Raw genomic sequence first — 19377 nt, 5'->3', positions numbered from 1 at the left:
GGAACTAAGATCCCCCATGTCGCGGGACAACTAAGCCCACGTGCCGAAACTACTGAGCCCTCGTGCCTCAACTAGAGGGCCGGTATGCCACAAACTATGGAGCCCACGTGCTCTGGAGCCCGTGAGCCACAGCTACAGAGAAGCCAGCGTGCCACAACTAAGATCCCGCATGCTGCAACTAAGACCTGACATGGCCAAAAATAAATAAATAAATAAATATATTTTTAAAAGAACGAGTTTAAAAAAAAAGAATATCGGGGCTTCCCTGGGGGCACAGTGGTTGAGAGTCCACCTGCCGACGCAGGGGACACGGGTTCGTGCCCCGGTCCGGGAAGATCCCACATGCCGCGGAGCGGCTGGGCCCGTGAGTCATGGCTGCTGAGCCTGCGCGTCTGGAGCCTGTGCTCCGCAATGGGAGAGGCCACAACAGTGAGAGGCCCACGTACCGCTAAAAAAATATATATATATATATTGGACTTCCCTGGTGCCACAGTGGGTTAAGAATCCGTCTGCCAATGCAGGGAACAGGGGTTCAACCCTTGGTCCGGGAAGATCCCACATGCCGCGGAGCAACTAAGCCCATGGGCCACAACTACTGAGCCCGCGCGCCTAGAGCCTGTGCTCCACAATAAGAGAAGCCACTGCAATGATAAGCCTGCATACTGCAATGAAGCCCCCGCTCGCTGCAACTAGAGAAAGCCCATGCACAGCAGCGAAGACCCAACACGGCCAAAAATAAATTAAAAAAGAAAAAGAATATCAGTGAAGAGATTAAGCATCTTCTAAAATGACAGTAACATTAGGGTCATCCATGATTATAAAATAAGATCACAAAAGCACAGCCAAACATATCTGCTATAACAGTTAATGTAAATAGAATAAATGCAAGTATTAAAAAAAGATATTATAAATAAGCCATAAGGATATATTGTAAAGCACAGGGAATATAGCCAACATTTTATAATAACTCTAAATAGAGTATAACCTTTAAAAATTGTGAATCACTGTGTTGTACACCTGAAACTTATATGATATTGTAAATCAACTATATGTCAATTAAAAAATGATACTGACAATCTGATTCTAAAATTTACATGGAGTTGCAAACGACTTAAAATAGGCAAGAACAACTTTGATAAAGAACAAAGTTGGAGGGCTAATACTACCTGATTTTAAGAATGATTATAAAGCTACAGTAATCAAAACAATTGGTATTAGCATAAGGATAAACAAATAGATCAATCAACAGAACAGAATATAGAGTCCAGAAATAAACCTATATATAAGGACAACTGTAACAGACTAACAATAACTTTTTCAACAAGTGGTGCTGGAATAACTGGATATCCATATGTAAAAAGAAGAAAATGAATTTGGATTTGTACCACTCAGCATAGAGAAAAATTAACTCGAAATTGATCGAAGACCAAATGTAAAACCTAAAACTACAAAACTTCTAAAAGAAACCATAAGACAAAAATATCTATGGCCTGAGGCTAGGTGAAGCATTCCAAGATACAACACCAAAAGCATGATCCATAAAAGTAAAAACGGATTGGTTAGACTTGAAAACTTCTGCTCTTCAAAAGACACTATGGGACTTCCCTGGTGGCGCAGTGGTTAAGAATCCACCTGCCAATGCAGGGGACACGGGTTTGAGCCCTGGTTTGGGAAGATCCCACATGCCGCAGAGCAGCTAAGCCCGTGTGCCACAACTCCTGAGCCTGTGCTCTAGAGCCCATGTGCCACAGCTACTGAGCCCATGTGCCACAACTACTGTAGCCTGTGCGCCTAGAGCCCGTGCTCCGCAACAAGAGAAGCTACCACAATGAGAAGCCCATGCACCACAACGGAGAGTAGCCCCCGCTCACTGCAACTAGAGAAAGCCCACAGCAATGAACACCCAATGCAGCCAAAAATAAACAAACAAACAAGTAAATAAATGTAGTAGTAATATTCTAAAAAAAAAGACACTATGACTCTGAAGGCATGTCTACATTAATAATAACTTAAAAAAATTCTTCTAGCTCATTCTAATCACTAAATGGCAAGGATTTTATGTGGCTATTTTTTGTCTTCAATAAAAAATTTAACCCCCCCCCAAAAAAAGACACTATGAAGAGAATGAAAAGACAAGGCACATACTCAGACAAAATCTTTGTAAAGCATGTATCTGATAAAGGTCTTATATCTAGAATATATAAAGATTTCTCAAAACTCAACTACAAGAAAACAAACAAGTCAATTTAAAAATGGGCCAAAGTTTTGAACAGACACCTCACCAAAGTAGATATATTGGTGACAAATAAGTACATGAAAAGATGTTCAATTCATCAGTCATTAGGGCAATACAAATTAAAACTACAGTGAGATACAACTGCACACCCATTAGAATGGGTAAAATTTTAAGACTGCCCACACCAAATGTTGACAAGGATGTGGAGCAACTGAAACTCTAATACACAGCTGGTGGGAATGTAAAATGGTACAATGACTTTGGAAAACAGATTGATAGTTTCTTAAAAAGTTGAACCTACAACTACTGAATGATCCAGTCATTCCACTCCTAGGTATTTGACCAATAGAAAAAGACACATATAGCTATAGAAAGATTTGTACAAAGATGCTCACTGCAGCGTTTTTTGTAATAGCCAAAAAGTAGAAAAAATCAAAACCACCAGATGTCCACCAAGCGATGAATAGATCAACAATATATGGTATATCCATTCAACAGAATTCTACTTAGCAGTAAAAGGGAGTGAAATACTGATATAGACAACAACATGGATGGATCTTAAAATAAATATGCTGAATGAAAGAAGCCATACAAGGAGAGAGTACATCCTATATGATTCCACGTATATAAAACTCTAGAAAATGCAAACTATTACACTGAGTAGTGAATAAGCCCTAGAACTCTAATGCACAGTGTAGGGAATGTAGACAGCAATATTGTATTAACAACCATCAAACTTGCTAAGAGACTAGAACTTAATTATTCCAATCACTAAATAGAAAGGATAATTATGCAACATGATAGAGGTGCTAATTATCACTACAATGGCAACCGCATTACAACATATAAACATATCAAATTACCATGGTGTACACCTTAACTTTACACAATGTTATATGTCAAATACAGACGGTCCCCAACTTAATGATGGTTCAACTTATGATTTTTCAACTTTACGACGGTGCGAAAACGATACATATTCAGTTGAAACTGTACTTCAAATTCTGAACTTTGATCTTTTCCCGGGCTAGTGATATGTGATGCTGGGCAGTGGCAGTGGCAGCCACCACATCGCCCAGTCAGCCACGCATTCACGAGGGTAAACAACCAACAGACTTACAACCATTCTGTACGCAGACAACCATTCTGTTTTTCACTTTCAGTACATTATTCAATAAATTACATGAGATATTCAACACTTTATCATGAAATAAGCTTTGCGTTAGATGATTTTGCCCAACTGTATGCTAATAAGTGTTCTGAGCATGTTTAAGACGGTAGGCTAGGCTAAGCTATGGTGCTCAGTAGGTTAGGTGTAATTGATGTATTTTCAGCGTAAGATAGTTTCAACTTCCGACGGGTTTATCAGGATGTAACCTCATCATAAGTCAATGAAGATTTGTACATTTCAATTAAAAAATGAATACTAACTGATAGTCACAGAAAGCAGATAAGTGGTTGCTCAGGATGAGAAGGAGGGATTGCCAAGGGGCACAAGGAAACTTTTGGGGGTGACTAGTTTCACGAGTATATACATATGTCAAATATTATCAAATCGTACGCTTTAAATATGTGCAGTTTATTGTATGTCAATATTGCCTCAATAAAACTGTTCAATAAAAAGAAAGAAAAAGGTCCCCAGGTCGGGTAAAATGACAACAGCAGCATTTACTCTGTAATTTTAGCAGAAGTAATATTACTGCGTAATTTAACTATGCAATAGTATCAATATACGAGAGCAGTGAAGACAAGAGGCAAGAACACGCATGCTCTCCTAGAAAACACATTCCTTGATGCCACCAGTGGAGACAAATTCTGAACCCTGGAACGTACTGATTTGTTGTTTTATCTTTTGCTCCTGCTCCTGCCGTTGTTATTGTCCCACTGAGCCTGGAAGGCCCCTAGAGCACAGGCAATGCGCTCTCTTTCCTCTTTTGAAAGGCCATCTGCCCTCTCACTTCCAGGAGACCTTCCCCAATTAAGTTAAGGAGGGAGAAGAATGATCTTCCTCTAGGCAAGCCCTCCTCGAACCCACCATCACCTAATCTACAAACCTTAAGTGCCACAGGCTGGCTGGTACTTCAGCTCCCGCCCGCTGTGAGGCTAAGTGCATGTGTGTTACTAGAGCTCCAGAATTGGGTTTAGATTCTTCAGAGCAGGGGCCTGGGCCTGCTGTGTGTTTTTTTTTTTTTTTTTTTTTTTAGGATCAGGATGGCGCCAAGAAAGTGGTCACCTAATGAGACAGGTGTTTTCTGTGCATGGATTCTCACAGAATCAGCAGAGCTGAACTAGCCTCTCTTATCCTCTGGGGGCATTATGGGAAAAAGACAGATTATCTCCTAAATCTATGTCTTAAGTACCTCCTTGTTATCAGGTCATCAGGAATTTGGGGAGGTTAAGACTAATTGCCCACTCTCCCATCCCCCATCCCATCACATCCCCCAAGGCCTACGGGTGGGGACCAAGGGACTGAGTGAAGTGGCTCAGGGGTGGTCCAAGGGTGGTCCAGGGCCTCCTGCCCTTGTGGGTGGTCACAGGCTTCTCAAGCAAACAAAATCCACTTGCTAGCAGATGGAACCTCCAAGTTACTTTCTGGGAGGCCTTTGGAATAGGAGTGGCCCCCAGCCCCCCAGGAACTCTTCTGGGCAAAGGCAGTGTCCCAGCTCCAACCCAACGCCTCTGGGCATAAGCGAAAGGAGGCAGAAAGTGAGCAGTGGTTGGCCGGTCGGCTCCCAGAATTCTACATTCAGTAGGGTAATAACAACAAACTGATGATTGCTAAATACTTGCCAGGGATGGAACATGAGGTCTTCTCTCAAAGGAACTAACTCACTCGTATTCCTACAGAGAACGAACCTTGAGATGAAGTGGTGAAGAGATAAAGATGGCAATGTTAATAAAAATGTTAAAGACTTGATTTTTACTCTTCACTACAGCACTGCCTGCCACTCAGATTTTAACACACACACACACACACACACACACACACACACACAATCTTCTTCCACATCCCTTCCTTATTCTGTGTGACAGCAGAGTTAACAAAAAGTTAGCAGAAAGATGTGGAAAATCTCCCTGTTGGTTTTATGAATGGGCATTGTGTGCCCTGCCAGCACTGCCAGAGAAGCAGTTGATCCCTGGAGCCTGGCAAAGTCAAAGGTGTGGGAGGAGGAAATGATAAGAACAACATCAACAATAATAGTAAGAGCCACAGAATAATAGCAGCTAACACTTACTGGGTGGTTACCATGTGCCAGGCACCATGCTGAGTGCTTTACAGGCATTATCTCATTTAATCCTCACTCAAACCCTGGGAAGTGGGTTCTGAGACTCAGAGTGGTTATGTGACTAGTCCATAGTCACACAGCCAGTAAGTGATAGGTCTGGGATATGAACGCAGAGAGCCTGTGCTCTTCCTCCTCCGGATAATACCGGGCTCGAGAAGAATACTGAGTTAGACTGGAAGAGGAAGGGAGCTTCGGGAAGGGCAGGTGGAGTGAGAAGTGGAAAGTACCAGCACTGGGACAAGAAGGGGGTCCCTCGAGAAGATGGGAACCTAGGGCAAAGTTTCCTCAATCTGGGCAAGCTGTTTAACCTCTTGCTTCTTGTTGGTCTGGCTGAGAAATGTTCTGGCACTTTCCCTCGCAGATCCTCCTGCATGAAACACCCCTCCCTGCTCTGCTTGACCCTCCTCACCACCCTGGGAGAAGGCTGGGTGGGGTCTCTTTGCCAAGTAACTCACGTTAGGACACAATTTCCCGGGCCAAAAAGTCAGGGCACTCTGGTGTGTCTGTGGTTTTGCAATGTGCTGGGGAGGGTGCAGGGCAAGAGGGCAGTGAGAGAGGAAAACTGATGCATGGCGGGGGCGGTATGTGTGTGTCCAGGTGTTTTTATCCAATTAAATCCAACAAGGACCAAGTCCCCCTCCACATCCAGGCATGGGAGATGCAGAAGTCCCAGAACAAATACATGGCTAGTCCTCGCCCTTCCCCAGGGGGTCTGGACAGAAACATGTGGGACATTTTAGTTCTCGGCTGGCTGAGAAAATGAAAATCTCTATCCTCTACCTGAACCTCTGGGCTTCCAGAGCAATCCCAGGACCCTGGGGAAAGATGGGACTCAACCAGCCCGTGCCTGCAGTAACACCTGTGGCGGGGCAGTTTTCCTGTCCCTTTGGTGCCCTCTGCCTCTCTTTTTCCCCTCTCCCCTCCAGGGCCTCTGCATGGGCGGTGGAGGGGATGGGGGAGGCGGGAGATCAACATGAAATCCCCTCAGCTTGTGGGGCAGGAAAGCCTGGCCAACCTTTGTGTTTTATCAATCCGTCCTGGGGGCGCTGGGCTCCCCACCTGGGCCATCCACTTTGCATCTCCCAGGATGCAGACTGGGGTTTGCACCGAGCCACCCACACTGGCTGACCTGGTCTTTTATGTGACATGCATTCGCCAAACAATTATAGAGGCTTTGAAGGTCAGCCTGTGGCCAGGAAAGAGAGAGAAAGGCGTCTTCTCTCCCTTTTCTGCCTAGCCCAATCTCCCCCGCACCACCCTGCCCCCTTCAAGGTCTAGCTCAGAGCCGAGGCCCTCACAAAGCCTTCCCTCCCTCCTCCAACTGCTGCTGACCTCAGAGCCCCGGCCGCCTCTGGCCCCTGCTCCAAGGAGCACAATTAGCACCTGACCAGCCGCTGGCCTCGCCTCTGCTTGTATCAGTGTCTTAGTCATCTCTCCCACCCCACCCCCTTTGCTCGTCTCCCCTACAGCACCTAGCACAGGTTGGGCACACAGTAGGTGTTAATAAATATCCTTTGAATTGAAACTCAGCGGCCCCTATGAGGTCAGAACCGTCATAAGCACCCCGACCAGCAGTTCCTTGGCAACCAGCGCTGGGGTCCGAGCTATAGGGCATTAGCGGTGCGGCTGCTATTACAGGCCATGCAAGACTCAGCGGCCAGAGATTTGCAGGCAGGTTGGTGTTGATGAGAAAAGCCCCTGACCCCTAGGAAAGCGCCCATGGGATTCTGGGTACCTCGGATGAGTTTCCTCTCTCCCCTGCAGAACTAGTTTTCAGTCTGAGAACCACAAAGGGAATAAATTGGCAGTGAATCCAGAAACCTCTTTGCAGCTTAGAAATCCTGGAGAGAGAAGCAAGCCTGCGTTGGGGTCAGGCCCAAGCTTGAGGGGAGAAGGCTGCCCAAGGCCCTTCCAAGCTTGGTGGGGGACCTCCGGGAGGTGCTGGGGGCATGGCAGGCAGAGGGGCTAGAGGGGAGTCTGGGGGTGGCCCTAAGTAACGCCGTCCTGTCCTGCAAACCAACAAATCACACCACTGAATGCTTGCCACCTGCGGCCCACACAGGAATTGGGTCTCCCCCTCCCTCTCATTCACCCAAATCCCAGGGCAGGCCTCTGTCCAGGGGTGGCGTCCTGACCAGAGCCCAGCCAGTGTCCCCAGACAAGGAGAAGCCTCCAAGTCTGAGGTACCTGGCTCCCCACACTGGCTTTGAATTAGGGATTCGAGCCCGGCTTCAAATTTTGGTTATTTATATAGATGACCTAGCCACCCTCTCTGGCCCCCTCCCACACTCCCCACCCTGACTCTGGCCCATGCCAAAAGGTACACACAGTCCCGGAAGACAGGCGGTGCCTTCTTCACCTCTGTATTTCCCTCACTGCCCGTTCGCTGATGCCTAGTACTGGGACTGGTTCTCAGCAAATGTGCGCTGAGTTGAATCTGAGTTTTAGGCACCGTGTAAGACAATACCATAAGGCTCGCTTGCGCTTACCATGTGCCGTGCACTGTTCTAATAATAAGCAGCTTATGTGTATTGATGTATTTCACCCTTAGCAAAACTTTATGAGGTAGGTCTGATTTGACAAATGAGGAAACTGAGGCACACAACTGACTGGGATCACACAGTTAGTAAATAACAGAGCTGGGATATAAACCCAGACAGTCTGGCTCTAGGGATGGGAGGGAAAATGAAAAAGTTGAGGGGTGAGGGGTGAGGCTCGCAAGGACCAAGGCCAAACTTCGGTGCAGAGCTTTCCCTGGGAAAGCAACCCCCTCAGCCTGCGTCTGGCTGGGCCTCTCAGGGAGGCCCTGAATTTTGCAGGCTAGGGATATTTTGGACATCCTATTAATCAGGCCCCTGAATGACGGACCACAGCACCCTCGTTTTTAGATTCCCATGTAGGACAGAGGAGACAGAAGCTGCTGTCCCACCACTTAGCTCAAGGCAGGGGGAGGGCTGCTTTCAGGCCTCCAGTTTGTCCAGGGGTGGGCGCCAGTTCCTGAGCAACCACCGAGCAAACAGTGCAGCAGTGGGAGGAATGCCAGACATAGTTGCAAACAAGCCACTCCTTCGGCTCACAGCTAGAGGCTGGGTGAGGGTGGCAACGTGGAGCCTGCTCAACGACCCCCACCCCTGCAACTCACACCTCCCAGGCTTTGAACCCAGAGACAACCACTTGCAAGGCAGCCTCTTCCCCACACTGGCCAGGATAGGAAGTCCTCCAGGATAGTTAATTCCTCCACTTAACTCAAGATAGCTCCCCGTTATCTGTTACTGCTGTGGGTCTACTGAATTAATGGCTGAGAAAGTGCCTTATAATCGGTAAAACCCTACATAACTAACCGCGAGGAGGAATCTGCATTCTTGCCGTGCAAACGTGACCCTGAGCATTTTCAGTGCCAAAGTGTCCTGTCTCCCCAGAGGAGAGAGTTAGATCTGATCCCTTCACCTCCCCCCCTCCAACCTGGCACTCAGGCCAGGGGTCAGCTCGCAGTGGGTGAGTCCCTGATGGGTGTGCCCACCAGCTGTTGGGGCCAAGCAGTGGTGGCTCTGGCCCTGGGGTGGTGACCTCACTTCCGCTCCTACCTCCCCAGCACTCCTCCCATATGAGGCCCCACCAGGCCAAAATCGAGAAGTTCAAGGTTAACTGATCCTCCCCACTTTAAGAGCTAATTAAAATGATTAGCCACAATGAACCGCCAAACATTAACCATAAGAAGCTGCAGGACCAGACAGGCCTCTATCTCGGGCAGAAGGATGAGGGGCAGGAATCAAACGGCCATCAAATCCCATGGCTGGCGTGTGGGGGGTGGGCAGCCGGGGAGAACCTGGCCGAGGCGCGGAGCCAATGGGGTCAGGAGGTGACTCTGGTCAGGAAGGCCGTGTAGTGAGGGAAGGGCGGCAGACTTCGGGTGCGACGGAGGGACCGGGAATCCATAAAGCCGCCGCCTCAGCAGTCTCCAAAAGCAAGGCGCTGTCGGCAGGGGACCCCGCGCTGCGCGGCTGCTGAGTCCCCGTGCCGGCAGCAGAGGAGGGAACAGAGAGGCGGGAGAGCCCGGGAGAGCGGGAACACGGGAGCGGGAAGGCTGGCGGCCGGCTCACACCGAAACTCCGGCCCCTGACGAGAGAGGTCTCTATTTTGGCGACCCAGTTATCCAAGTCATAGGTTCATAGGGGTGTGTGTGTGTGTGTGTGTGTGTGTGTGTGTGTGTGTGCGCGCGTGTGCGTGTGTGTGTGTGTGTGTGTGTGTGGAGAGAGGGAGAGAAAGAGTGTGTGTGTGTGTTACCCTAAGGCGCCTGGTCCCAGAAGCCCTAGAGGCCGCCAGATCAATCTAGCAGCCCCGCCAGTGAGGCCCAACCTCCTGCCCTCGGGCACCGAGCTGTTGGGGCGGGCTGTCACGATAGGCCCAGTCACGGACCCCGGGCTGCCTGGGGAGAAGGCAAACCGGCCCCCACCCCGACTCAGGAAATCGACTCAGCTTCTAACCCAGGATCCGTGGTCCGGGTTCCACAACGCACACGCGGTGGGGCGAGGCAAGGGCGGGACTCAACACGCCGCCGCTCTCCCACCCTTCCCTGGGCCCCAAGCCCCTACGCTCCGGGGCCCAGGCGTCCCCTATCCCGCCCTCAGGCAAACTTTCTGAGGTCCCCGAAGGCTCAGAAAACCGGCGCCATCGACGTACCTGCCGCCGAAGGGGCTCGGTAGCGGGGCCGGGGTCGATCGCCGCGGTCCCCTCCCCGCTCTGAGGGCCGAGACGCGGGTCCCCAGCCCGGCCAGCCCGCTTTCTCCCCTCGGAAGCCGGGCCGGGCGAGTGGCGCCGATACCTCGGCGCCGGCGAAAGGAGAAGTGGAAGTTGAGCGCGGCGCCCGGTCGGTCCCCGCGCCCGCCGGGGCCACCGTCCTCCACCCTCCCTCCCTCCCTCCCTCCTCTCCTCCCTGCCCGCCTGCCCCCGCGGCCCCGCGCCCGTGACTCACCTCGGCGCCGGGGCAGGCTGGTCCGGGCGGGCGAGGCGCAGGGCTCTCCCACACGTCGCGCCGCCAATGGCAAGTTGGAGGGCGAGATGCAAATACCAGGTGAGACGGCGGCGCCCCTGATAAAACGACTCCGGGGAGTGGGGTGGAGTGCGGGGGGAGCCGGGTGGACGCCGGGGAGGGTCAGGCCGAGGGAGGGGGCGGCGGGGGCGCCCGGGGAGGGGGCGCGAGCCAGCGGAGACCTGCAATCAGACAACCGAGCGAAAGGGGAAATTGCACTAGAGACACACACGTCCCCGCAGGCGGCGGCTGGGGCGGGCGCGAAGGAGGCAGGGCGGGAGGGAGGGAAGAGCCGGAGGGAGGGACCGACGGGAGGGACCACGGGCGGGCGGGGGGGGAGGGCGCGAGGGAGGGACGAGGCGTCTTGGTGGAAACAGCGCCCCTCCACCCCCGGCCCGCCGCGGTCGCCAGCACGGCAGGGGGAGCCGTGCCAGGGGCCCGCGCGGCCTCTCCTTCCCCTCCCGGCTCGCTCGCCCCCGGGGAACCGCGAGAGCAGGACTCCCGCGGAGCCCACTTCGCGCTCCCAGCGCCCCACCCCCCACCTGGCGCGTTCCGGGGCCCGCAGCTCCGTCCGGGAAGCCCCTACACAATGCCTCGTAGAGAAAGCCGCTCCATTCCCGGGGGACTCTGGATGGCTATGTCCGGCCCCCTTGGCCTGCGCGCTCCACTCGCTTGACGCCTTTGGCCCCAGCCCTGCGCTCCAGATTATTACTGAGCGCCTGCTGTGTGGAGGACCTGGCGTGAGGGCGGGCCGAGCGGGTGGGTGAGGCCAGGAGATGCCCAGAGGATACAATTCGGGAACGATATGCCAGATGCCGCGGAATCCCTGGCCAAATGCTCGTGCACTTGGCGCGACTGGAGAGTTTTGGGGATTTCTTAGGGAAGTCGAGCTTAGGGCTCCGGGTGGGGGAGGCCAGGAGGATATGAATCCGGGGAAGGATTGGGGGGAGAGGGGCTGGTGCAGCAGGTGCAAAGGTAGCCAGAGTTGGGGTGCTGGGAAAAAGCTCATGCCCCTTTCTGTCCAGAGCCAGGCTGCTCTGCTTGAGGCATCTACTTGAACCCCAGTCTCCCATTCTGCCTCCCCCTTACCCTCTACTCTGACCTGCCCCAGCATCCTACCAGCCCGCACCCTCCTCCGTCCCACAGCTAGGAGGTTCTAGGAGGGAGTTGGCTGGGAATTCTCACTTCTTATGGCTCTGTATGGTCTGGAGGAGGGGCCCAGCCAGGCCTCAGCCCCGCATCTACCACCCGGGCAGAAAGCAGCAAAGCGGAAAGGGCCCCATGGGAGGAGGGCTCTCTGGGGGGTGGGGGTGGACCAAGGGCCTGAGGTTCAGGGACCTGCTCAGCCACCAGCATCTGTCTGCTTCCCCAGCCTTGGTAAAGGAGAGGCCCTGGCACAGGACTGGGGAGCAGAAGTGGTGGTGGATGATGGTGGTGAAGGTAGCTGCAGATTACAGGTTTCTGGGGGAAGACCTAGGGGCTGGACTGGGGCACGGGGGCACCTTGAGACCTCTTGGCCACCTAAAGTTAAGTCCCTGAAATAAGTGCCGAGGGCAAATTTCCAGTTTTTTTCTCTTGTAAATGGGCACACTTTCCCCAGGGGATTCTGGATCAGGAGACACAACAATTTTTTGTTGTTCTCTTGCCAGGGAGGCTCCCCTCTCAAAATTGTGGTAGGTTCCAGTCATCCCTAAGCCCCCTTTACTTGACCTTCACACACACACACACACAAACTCACACACACACACACACACACACACACACACTTTCCCATTTTGCTGAGAGTTCAGTGGTCTCTAACATCAGACAGACGTGGGTTCCTATTCCAGCTGCACCATTTAGCGGCTGTGTGTCTTTGGGCAAGTCGCTTAAACTCTCGGAGCCTCACTATCCTTATTTTTAAATTGAGGATAATAAGAATCTGCCTCCCAAGGCTGTGGTGAGGCTTGCATGAGATAGCCTGTGTCTGTGGCAGTGCCTGGCGCTTAGTAAGCCCTCAATAAACGTTAGCCTTCTTCAGCACCATCTCTGTCTCATCTCGTTTTCCCTCAACCCAGCTATCAGGAGAAAGTCTGCCAGGGCCGGAAGCTGCTGAGGAGGAATGGTGGATGCCTCCTATGAATGTTTGTGGTTTAAACCAAGGTTGAAGCCTCAAGGCATGGAAGTGCCAGAGGAGAGGCCTTCATCTTGGGACGGGCAGGGAGAGAGGACAGCACCGGGCCCACCAGCTTACGGTGACAGGCCCTGATGCCTGCCAGTGACCTGGAGCCCACGGCTGTGGGAATCCCATAAGTTCCCACCTTCCGCAGCCACTCGGAACTAACCGCAGCCCCATGATCTGAGAGTTGCAGCCAAAGCAAACCCCACCCCCTTGATGAAAACCTGGTGTTGCCCTCGCCTTAGGGAGCCATAGGCCACCTGAATGACCTTCCTGACTCCACGGCTCCAGGTCAGCCGGGCTGCCCTTCCCGATGACCTTGCTGCTGCCCAGCCCTTCCCCACCTGGCTCCCCGCTCTTCCACTTACCCGTTGGGTGAGCCCCAGCCAGGTGGGGCCAGCCGGCTGAGATCACCACTCCTGACGACAGGCATGATGTCTCTGCCAATGGCTCATTCCCTGACTTGGCAGGAATTCCCCTTCTCGAGTTGCTCGTGAATGCCCAGGCTGCGCCATCCAGCTCTCAGCCTCTCTCCTTCCAGCCCTGTTTCCCCCCCACACTCTCCAACCCCAACTCTGTCCTCTCGGGCCTCAGAACTGGGGTCCTCCTGGAAGAGGAGGGGCCTCCTGGCTGCCCAGAGCCTGTGTAGGGCCACCTCCCCACTTCTGCACTCAACTTGCCTTTCCACCTTGGCCACTTTCTCAGCTCCTCTTTGTCCCCTCTTTTCAGCAGTGCCTGCTAGCCTATGTTCTCCTGCAAATTACCCCAGGTTCTCTGGAAACAAGGTGGCTGGTTGCTTCCTCCCTCCCTTAACCCCTGAGCCTCAACAAATTCTATTCAAACCTGTGGCCAGAACAAAATACCACAGTGCCACAGCCTCTGTGGCCATGGCCTTTACTTTCCACCACAGACACATGCTAGAAAAGTTGCCTATCAATCAGACTTTCAGAATGAGAAGCATATTCAAAAGTCAGGAGAGAAGTTATGGTTTAAAAGGAATCCTCCCACCTGTAAAGCTGAGATGTCCCCTCTAATCCTTTCTCTACAGCCCGCAATCAATTCCTCTGTTGATATGTTCGACAACTCCAGATTTGCCTCTATTGGGTTGACATGACAAGGCCCTAGATAGATGCAAATGACGGACGGAAATCTCTAAGTCCCAGGCTGTGGCTGGGCATCAGAAGGAGCGTTTGTTCTGAAAAGATTGTTGAGTAGCTGCAAGATAGAAGAATTCCTTGGGATAGGTTATACCAGTGTGCTCCTTCCCGGGAGACGAGCAGATCTACTGTCTGGCACATACTGGGGGGTGACGGAGGTGGGGTGCCCAGGCCAAAGCACAGGCATGCTGGTGGGAGAATGTAGTTGGGAGCAACTTCCCAATTATGACTTTCATCTGGCCAGCCACCTTCCTTGGCTGGGGCTCTTGGAAAGCCGCTTGGTCCCCACCCCTCACCCACCCCTGCTCTCATGCAAATGGAGAGCTTTACATTTCTCCTCCAGGCCTTTACTGGGACACGACCTGGCATCCTCAGAGCCCCTACAAAATTTCAGAGGAGCGCTGGGTTTCACTTTTTGGAGGGGCCAGACAGCAGCTCAGGGGCCTGCCTGGAGGGAGATGCCAGCCAGATATAGAAGGTGCCACGGGCCCTGAGTGAGTGCCCTGTGTCCACCCTGGGCTCAGCGGCTGCAGGGAGGCGCTGTCTCCACTGCACGCACTGCCAGGGGAGCCGGCCTAATACTGTATTTGGGAAACAGATTCAGTGCCTCTGGGTTGGCGGGAGATTTGGAGGGTGGGTGTAGGGGGAGGGACCCAATCCTGTGGTTCATTTGCAAAAAATAAGGAAGAATTGGCTCAGGCAGAGTTCAGTAAATGAGGGCAAGCCCTCTGGAGGCTCTAATCCCACTGGTCCCTAGCCCCGATCTTGGGGCCTAGGCTCAGCCTGGAAAAGTCCCTTGGAGAAGAGCCGAGAGCAGGCGACTGCTCTGGGGCACCTATCAGAGGCAGCACAGCATCCAGAGTTTTTGGGCCACTGTCCAGTGGAACTAGAGTTAACCCCTCAACCCCCGACATCTGCTGGCCCGGCACCCATCTGGTGTGGTGGGCAGCCTCGCTGTGCCCCTCAGCCCTGCGGGGATTCCAAATGACACTCCAGAGGTGCCTCCCCTCAAGGCTGCAGGAAACACGAGTGGGCCTAGGGAGGCCTTGGCCCAAGGAGCTGCTGCTAGGGGGCAGGGCTCGAGATGGGGGTGCAGAGGGATGCCAGCACATGGAGGCCCTGCCGGAGGACAGCAGCGAGTGATTTCCCTGGCACTTGAGTGTGCTGGGGGACAGGGACACAAGTAGCCACTGAGCTGGGCGGTACCTCCTCAGATGGAGAAGAGGCTCAGGAGAGAGAAGGGGGCTCCAGTCACGTTGTATGGGGTGCTCGTGTTCTATACGGCGAATGGCGCCTCCTGGAGTTGTGCGGGAGAGGGCAGTAAGGACAAACCCAGGAGAGCTGGGGAAGGGCGCTTGAATGGATGGAGAGAAGACGAAGGGCTCATTTTGGAACACCAAGTGGGGGCACTGGGCCTGACTGCAGGTCCTCGGGACTGGGGATGCGGTGGGATAATGGGGAGGGGCTGTGAGGGAGACTTGGCTCCCGACTTCACCCACTTCACATCCTGCCAAGGGGCGGGTCCAGGCTGAGCTTTGTACCAGGAGGTAAAGGACTCTGCCCTTTCAGGATTGCCCCATCCCACAGGGAGGCAAGGACAAGCCTGAGGCGGGCGCTAGACAGAGGCCCGTGAGGCAGCACGCCTCACTTCCCCTACCGTGCCCCCATGACGGGGGGTGGGGAGAGGGTGGTGGTTGTTGTTGTTGTTGTTGTTGAATCCAGAAAAATACAACATTTAATGTCTATAAAGGTGCAGTATGAGTCATTTCACGGAATGTCTAGGCCCCTTCGCTGGCAGCAAACAAACTTTCCAGCCCTCTTTTGAGGAAGCCATCCAACTGGGCTGCCGCTGCTCGTGTGTGTGTGACAGTGTGTGAGTGTGTGTGTGGGTCTGTGTGTGGGATGGGTCTCTGGAGGGCCTAGCCTGCCTATGTGTGACTCCGTGTGTGTCCCTCAGATGTGAGCGAGGGTGTAACCATGGCCAGTGTGTGCATACACACACACACACACACACACACACACACACACGGGCTCGACTCTTGGATGTGAGTGTCAAGTCCCCTCGTGCATGCATGTGTGTTTGTGGAGGGCGTGTGCATGTGTGTGTCTGCAAGGCAGTGTGGTATGTGAGCCTGTGCGTCTGAGGGTGTCTACGTGTACATTTTTTCCTCATCGCTGCCAAATTATCTTCCCATCTCTCCCCTCACGAAGTGAAGGGCTGGCTGAGGGAAGCTAGCAGTCTAAGTGGGGGGGGGGACAGCCGCGGAGGGGAGAGGGGTTGGAGGAAAACCAAAGCAATTCCACTCGTCAGAGGAAAGTGTCAGCCAAGGATGAAACTGAAACCGAGGCAGCAGCTCGAAGGCACCAGCACCCTGGGATTGTCCCCAGGCTTGGGTTCCTCCCACTCCCCGCCCCCCAAGCCGGCTGTGGAGATTAGTCAGCCTGCAACCTCAACTTGGGGTTGAGGCAGTGAGGCCGTGGTTAGCACGTGACCCCATTAGTGCCCATTATCACATTAACACAAATTAGTATATCAGATCCTCTCCCAGTCACCTAGTGGGGCGCGGGGCCAGGCTGGAGGGAGAGGCCACAGCTCAGGCCCTGCTCCGGGAGGAGAAGCCAGCATGTGGGCATCAAGGGAGGGGGCAGGCTGAGGACTGTGGCAGGTCAGGTTGGGGACAGAAAAAGGGGACGGGGGACATCAAACTTTGACAATACGATCCTTTTCCTAGGTCGTGCTCTGGGAGGAGACACTTTGGGGAAGGGGTTGGTAGAAAGGAGGGGGTTTCCAGGAATAGCTGGGCACCGCCCTGTAGGAAGGAGGCCCGGGCTCTGAGGTCTGGGCGGGAGACAGACGGTATTTCTCCTGGCACACAGTGAAACCTGGGAACGTTTAGGATCCTTTGGGTTTTTTTCCCCCCTTTCCTCTCCTTTATGGAAAATCCTTAGATAACTTTCTCAGATGGCTTTGGACATCCTGAAAGCAGAGGAGCTGGACTGATTGACGGAGGAGAAGAGGCACCCAGAACCCTAGTACAGGGCATAGCTTTTATATCTTGGCACCGATAAGGGAGACACACTCTATCCATATAGTTATATGTAAAGTTGTATCATGGAAAGAGCCAGCCACTGGAGCTTCTGGAAAGGGTGAGGCTGGAGCCCCCAACAACTTTTTTCTTTCAGCTTAAAGGTGTCTGGCCACAGGTTATTTTTGTGCCCTGATACTCTCAATATGTTAACTAACCAGCCACCACATAACCATGAACCAACATGGGAAGGTCAGCTGCATCATGACTACTAGAGCTCAGGGCCTGCACGGAGGTAGGGCACAAAGCTCTATCAACCGAGGCCAAGGTTGCAAGTTTGAGCCCCAGATGGGCCTCTTCGCTTTTTGTTTTTTACATAGTTGCTGAAGACCGGGTTGACAAGCATGGAATCCCTAACCATCGCCCTACACCTAGCCCAAAGCTGAGCCCCTACCCCTCATCTAGCACAAGCCCTGGTCCCAGACTGCACCCCAACGCCGGCCACAGCCTGTCCCTTTGCAAGAGATGCATCCTTGGTCTCAAGGGAGCCAGGCTGGAGAGTAGCTGCTCAGGGAAACCCACCCCTAACGCTGGAGAAGCGATTCAAACTTTCCATTCTACTGCCCGCGGGTCAAGAGCGCCATCCCCGGAGAGGAAACGCTGCCCATAAACCGCGATCCCTTAGCTGGAGGCGAGCCTCCCCGAGCTCTGCGGGACCCGATAGGTGCCCCGAGGGACCCTGAAGAAGCGCGCACCAGGCGGCCCCACGCCTGGACGCTAGCGTAGCAGGTCGGCTCTCCGAACTCTGCCGCCACTCGGGTGGGAGCGCCGGGCCCGAAGGACAGTGGGGGTTGTGGCGGCCCCTTGCGCCTTCCCCTCGCCATCCGTTTGCATGGGCCGCCCACCCTGCACCCCCGGGATTCCCCGCGGGTGAAGGCAGAGCTCCCCACCCAGACCCCCAGCAGCGCGCCCACGGCGCCTCAGCAGCGCCACCTACAGGCGGAACGCGCGCCACGTCTCGGGCCGAGGCGGGAACTGGCTGCGGCGGAGGAGGAGAGGGGGAGAGGTCGGCGCCGCTGCCCCGAGCGGTCCCCGCTTGCCAGCGGCCTCCTCGCGCCGCCCCGGCCCCGAGCGACCAGGCCAGCCCCGAACCCCGTCCCGTAGCCCCGCCCAGCGCTCCGACCTTCCACTCCAGCGGCTGCACTCCGAGCGGCCTCTTGCCCCGGGCGCCTCTTCTCGGGAAGCAGTGAAGTCACACTGAGCCCGATCCGCTGACTCATGAGAATCCTCCCCCCTCCCCGGCACACCCCTTGAAACTTCCCCTCAATCCCTTCTTTCCTGCCCACCCCCCTTCCTCGCTCCCCGTCGGGCGAGAAGGGGCGGGTTCGGACTCCCGGAGAAGGACTCGGTGGGGCAGCTGGGAGAGGAGCGGCGGGAGGGCGGGAGTCCTTGTGGAGACCACCAAACTCGGTCTCTGCCCCCCACGCCTCTCTGTTCTGGGGAACAACAGGTGGTGACCGGGAGGGCAGTGTACGTTTGCAGCTTTAGGCAAAACTCCCATCAAGGTATCCTTCTGCAATTATCCATCTCACGCAGTGAGCCTTGCTGCTTCAGGACTGGCTGGGGAGTTCACTTGGAAGCTGAGGTCTCTTTGGAACCTCCTGTTCTAGTGAACAGGCCAGCACAAGGGCTGGCGCCACCAAGGGGACAAAGGCGGAGTGCTCTGAGCTTTGAGCTGCCCTCCACCCCCTGCATTAAGTCAAGCTGACCAATTGCTGAGAGGTCGATGTGGCCTTTCTCCTAGAACTTGGTATTGGCCCAGGCCAGGTTGAGGTGGGGGTGACTTTGAGGTCAAGGATTCCCTGTTTTCACCACCAGTCTCTGCCCCCCACACTGTGCCACTAGTTTGAGGACTCCCACTGTAGTGGGAGACCAGAATCTCACTCAGGCTGCTTGGGATATTAGCCTCAATAAAGGTGGCCGAGGACCTCAGGCCTGGGCCAAGGAAGGCTTCACGCTGGCGGGGCTCTGCAGGCCTGCTCTGAAACACCTAAAGCTCCCCTTTCCCTCTGGACGGACAGAGATCCTTAAGCATCCTTTTCCACCTAGCAAATCACAGTGCTGGATTTTCGTTCTTTCCCTGTATGCAGTTTCCTTTTGTCTCTATGGTAAGAATCGGGTGGTGAAGCTTGCCAGCTTCCTGGCTCACTTGTCTCTGCACTTTGGGGCAGGGCTCTGCCAGGACCATGGCTAACGTGGAAATGACCATGGACTTAAGAGCAAAGGGGGCGTACAAGCTAGTTTCAGGACTTGGGGCTTATGTGGTATGAGGGGGGTTTTCTGAGCTAATTGTCTCAGCGTCAGGTTGAAAGCTGCCTGGGTTAAGGTGGCTGGTCACCGGCCAGCTCTGCAGGGTGTGTTTGTTGGGGACTGGGAGCCACTGAATGGTTGTGTAGGAATGTATGTGCTAGGATCATGGCTGAG

The 19377-nt window shown here is 53.7% G+C and overlaps 1 protein-coding gene across 7 annotated transcripts in view; it reads right to left on the bottom strand.

Moving 5' to 3' along the window:
- The window catches only part of ELF4 (E74 like ETS transcription factor 4), a 47796-nt gene extending 29664 nt beyond the window's left edge, over positions 1-18132 (bottom strand). For 4 of the 7 annotated variants that reach the window (XM_060138746.1, XM_060138753.1, XM_060138754.1 and 1 more), the window contains exon 1: positions 10204-10408. The gene's annotated coding sequence lies outside the window, so the exon portion shown is untranslated. Of the gene's footprint in view, positions 1-10203; positions 10409-10495; positions 10680-18076 lie in introns of those variants that run through there. The other 3 variants (XM_060138747.1, XM_060138749.1, XM_060138748.1) reach the window with 3 other exon arrangements.
- Positions 18133-19377: the final 1245 nt, after the last annotated feature.

This window comes from Lagenorhynchus albirostris, chromosome X, assembly GCF_949774975.1.
Source record: "Lagenorhynchus albirostris chromosome X, mLagAlb1.1, whole genome shotgun sequence".
Taxonomy (NCBI): Eukaryota; Metazoa; Chordata; class Mammalia; order Artiodactyla; family Delphinidae; genus Lagenorhynchus; species Lagenorhynchus albirostris.
This window is presented reverse-complemented; position numbering and strand designations above follow the sequence as displayed.